This window comes from Cebus imitator, unplaced genomic scaffold (genome assembly GCF_001604975.1).
Source record: "Cebus imitator isolate Cc_AM_T3 unplaced genomic scaffold, Cebus_imitator-1.0 Scaffold103, whole genome shotgun sequence".
Lineage (NCBI taxonomy): Eukaryota > Metazoa > Chordata > Mammalia > Primates > Cebidae > Cebus > Cebus imitator.
In genome coordinates this window covers 1,482,463-1,486,775 of record NW_016107418.1, presented here as the reverse complement: position 1 = coordinate 1,486,775, position 4,313 = coordinate 1,482,463, and the positions used below count along the sequence as shown (strand labels likewise).

General features: G+C 40.9%; 1 protein-coding gene and 1 pseudogene across 1 annotated transcript in view; one reads left to right on the top strand and one right to left on the bottom strand.

The window, feature by feature from the left end:
- Window positions 1-4,313, bottom strand: part of UBL3 (ubiquitin like 3) — an 82,778-nt gene that overhangs the window by 20,102 nt on the left and 58,363 nt on the right. The gene's annotated exons all lie outside the window — the stretch shown is intronic.
- Window positions 2,070-4,307, top strand: LOC108310444 (annotated as a pseudogene).

Here is a 4,313-nt window from a genome sequence, read left to right as displayed (position 1 = left end):
AATTATTTACAGCTTAAAATGTAATATACATATACTCTGTGTACATACTTTTCTAAAAGGAAACTGGTAATAAGGACTCTGACTTTGTATGAGATGGAGCTATTATGTAGTAAAATTCCTGAGAGATGGCATTTAGATCATCCAAATGAATTATGTAATTTTTATAATTACTTCTGAGGCAAAACAAATCAAAACAAGACTATTGGGCAGAACTACCATGATGATTTCCTGTAAGGCTGATGTATACAACAAGAACTCTTCAATGCATGTAATTTCAAGTTAGAACCATTTTTAGTTAAACTGCCATTTCTATTTGTTAGATACCAATTTGGGGAAATCTCATATAGAATTTAGTTTGTACAATAATATGTTTTTAATTGGTCAGGATGAAAAAAATGAAAGAAAGAGGGAAGATGGAAGATGGAACTGACCAGAACAGTCTTTGGATATAAAAGATAATTATGGAGATGGACCATGTCCTTTAAAAAGACTGTTTTCTACCAAAACACAAATAGGTTGATCAGAAAAAGAATTCCCACTTCTCCTTTGAGAATCTCTTAAGAATAAAATGAGAACTGGGATACTCTACTTCACATGCCAGTCTTCCTTAGGGAAAACCATCAACAGAAACATCCTTTGCCTTTCTACTGCTCATTTCTCCCTTCTTTGCTAATTGGCAGCAACAAGCAGGTGGCCAGTAGGAAAGGTATTAGACGTTTTTTGCAAATCTTTTTTTTTTTTTCAATCCCAACTTATATCAAGGGAATTATGCTTAGTGAAAAAAGTCAATTGCAAAAAGGTAACATACTACATGATTCCACTTATACAATATTCTTAAAATTACAAAATTATAGAGATGGAGAATGAATTAGTGGTGGCCAGGCTGGACGTGGGGAGACGGGAAGGGTTACTTTGCCTGTAAAAGGGTAGCACAAAGAATGCTTGTGATGGAACTGTCCTGTATTTTGGCTGTGGTAGTTGGAACAAGAATCTATCTGTGATAAAACTAAGTATATATACACAAACATAAATGTGTATAAACCTGTGAATTTTATCATTACCAATTTCTTGTGATACTGCATAGTGATTATGTAAGACGTTACCATTAGGAAAAACTGGGTGAACAGTATTTGGGATTTCACTGTATTATTTCTGAAAACTGCATGTTAATTTATAATTATCTCAAAACAAAAATTTTTTTTTTAAGTGCTCTACTTTCTAATTTGAATTGTGTTTATGTCGTTCTCTGGTTATTTTTCTTCTTTGCATTTGAAAATGAATAGTGTTTTAAAAAATAATGTATTAAAACAGCCACTTGATCTAGAAAAAAGATATAAACCTATCAGTTAACTTATTTTAATATGTAAATTTTAAAGTAAACATTTTCAAGAGTTATGAATTCATAAAGTGCATATTTTGAATTTTTGTTAATTGTACTGTAAAAGAAAAAAGGAGTAAGAGATATGTTCATTTTCCTATGAAAGACTGATTTGGAATAAAAATTATTCAAACAATTGCAGTGCTAAAATATGATGATTATGTATTTCATAAACTTTCTTTTATTCATTCATTTATTCAAACATTTTCTAAAACAGACACTGCTTAGTGCCTACTGCAAAAGGTTAATGGGAAATTCCCTGAAAATGTCATAACCTTGAAGCTATGAGAGATATACAAACAGGTAACTATGGAAGGGGGAAGTAGTTAGGATATATAATTTTAAGTGCTTGATAAATATTTGCTGGATGAATTTTAAAAATAATAAAAAAGGGAGCAGCTATGGGTCTGAGATTCCAAAGTAGGCTATGGAACAGTGAATTATAAAAAATAAAACTAGGCCGGGAGCAGTGGCTCACGCCTATCATCCCAGCACTTTGGGAGGCCGAGGCGGGTGGATCACAAGGTCAAGAGATTGAGACCATCCTGGTCAACAAGGTGAAACCCCGTCTCTACTAAAAATACAAAAATTAGCCGGACATGATGGTGCGTGCCTGTAGTCCCAGCTACTCGGGAGGCTGAGGCAGGAGAATTGCTTGAACCCAGGAGGCAGAGGTTGCGGTGAGCCGAGATCGTGCCATTGCACTCCAGTCTGGGCAACAACAGCGAAACTCCATCTCCAAAAAAAAGTAAAAATTATAGCTTGTCATTTATTGAGTGGCTTAGTATATTTCAGTTACTGCACTTGGTTACTCTACTTAGCCCATCTCTGAAAAAGGTATTACCATCCCATTCTAGAGTTGTGGGACAGAGGTTAGAGAGTCTAGTAAGCAGATAAGCTGATACCTGAGTCGAGGTACATCTGAGCTCACAGCACCTGGCTACCTTATCACCCTGCTAAAGACCAGCCGACCCAGCAATTCCTTACTATGGTCCCTATATGGGCCTGCTTATTCTCCAACATCATCTCTACCACTTTTGCCCTCACTAGGCTCCAACCACAGGGGTCTTTCGGTCAAAATTGCTAAATTCTTACTTGCCCCAAGGTCTTTACACAGGTTGTTCCTTCTGCCTAGAGTGCTTTGCACCCCTCACTCTCTACTTCAATTCACACACTCTTGCTTATAGATGTTTGAGAGGGAATGGCATTCATAAATGTTTTGGAGTCTAATTATCCTGGATGAAATAATAACCCAATTTTTGAAAAAAAGAGTAGAAAAATAATTTGAAAACAGAATTGGAGACATCAAGAAAGCATTTCTCTCTCCCACTAAAATGGGGCAGCAATCATATTTGTGAAGAAGTAATTTCAGCCATCCGTGAAAACAGATTTTAACCTATAAGAAAATGCAGCTGGGCAAGGCGTGGGGTCGACTGCTGAGGAGAAACCAGGAGCAAGCACAGGCGGCAGCAGTTTTCGGGTCCATCAGTACTGCATTGCAGGAATGGCAGATTTTGGGATTTTTGCTGGCCAGTTTGTGGCAGTGATCTGGGATAAATCATCCTCAGTGGAAGCTCTGAAAGATCTAGTAGATAAGCTTCAAGTGTTAACTGGCAATGAAGGCTGCGTGTCTGTGGAAAACATCAACCAGCTGTTAACGGTCTGCCCACAAGGAATCCAGCTTTGACACTATTCTGTCGGGTTTAGTCACGGGAAGCACCACTCTGCACAGTGCTGAGATTTTGGCTGAAATCACCCAGATCCTTTAGCCTGGTGGATGTCTTTTTCTGAAAGAGCCAGTAGAGGCAGCTGTAGATAACAACAGCAAAGTGAAGACAGCATCTAAGCTGTGTTCAGCCCTGACTCTTTCTGGTCTTGTGGATGTGAAAGAGGTGCAGCAGGAGCCCTTAAGCCCCGAGGAAGTACAGTCTGTTTGAGAACACCTGGGTCATGAAAGTGACAGCCTACTGTTTGTTCAGATCACAGGTAAAAAAAACCAAACTTTGAAGTGGGTTCTCCTAGTCAGCTTAAGCATTCCATCACCAAGAAGTCATCTCCTTCAGTGAAGCCTGCTGTGGACTGTGCTGCCAAGCTTCGGACACTCTCAGCCAATGATATGGAGGACGACAGCATGGATCTCACTGACTCAGATGAGCTGCTGGATCCAGAAGGTTTGAAGAAGCCAGATCCGGCTTGCCTGCAGGCTGCTGCTTGTGGGGAAGGGAAAAAGAGGAAGGCCTGCAAGAACTGCCCCTGTGGCCTTGCTGAAGAGCTGGAAAGAGAGAAGTCAAGGGAATAGATGAGCTCCCAACCCAAGTCGGCTTGTGGAAACTGCTCCCCAGGTGATGCCTTCCACTGTGCCAGCTGCCCCTACCTTGGGGTGCCAGCCTTCAAACCTGGGGAAAAGGTGCTTCTAAGTGATGGCAATCTTCACGATGCCTAGGAGGGACCCAACATGGGACACATCTACTCTCCCGCCAACTCCTGTCTCTCACATCCCACCATCGTGGCTCCTCCCACCTCCTCTGGATTTGTTCACTCTGTTTGAGATCCGTTTGCAGAGTGCGTGCTTAGCAGAGTGAAGCTAGCTTGTGGGCACAGTGGCGTGTAGTGCTGCTGTGTAACAAAACACCAAGGTATTATGGGGCCTGGTTACCCAGAATGGGATGGATTTCTTCACTTGTTAATAGAAGGGAGTGTATCCTGAAGAAGTCCTTCTTCTGTTAAAATGCTGACCAGAGCACTCTTGAGCCCAGACATCCTTGAGCATTAACAGTCTGTGGCAGAGCTCCAGGTCCCTACCCCGAGTCTCATCTCAGCAGTGCCGCCACCAGCTTGTCTTTCAGAATTGTTTTTGTGACACAAGTGTCTCACAACCTCCTCAGGGCACCAGAGGAGTCACTTACTGGTTGCTGTAATGATACTCAGTGTCCCT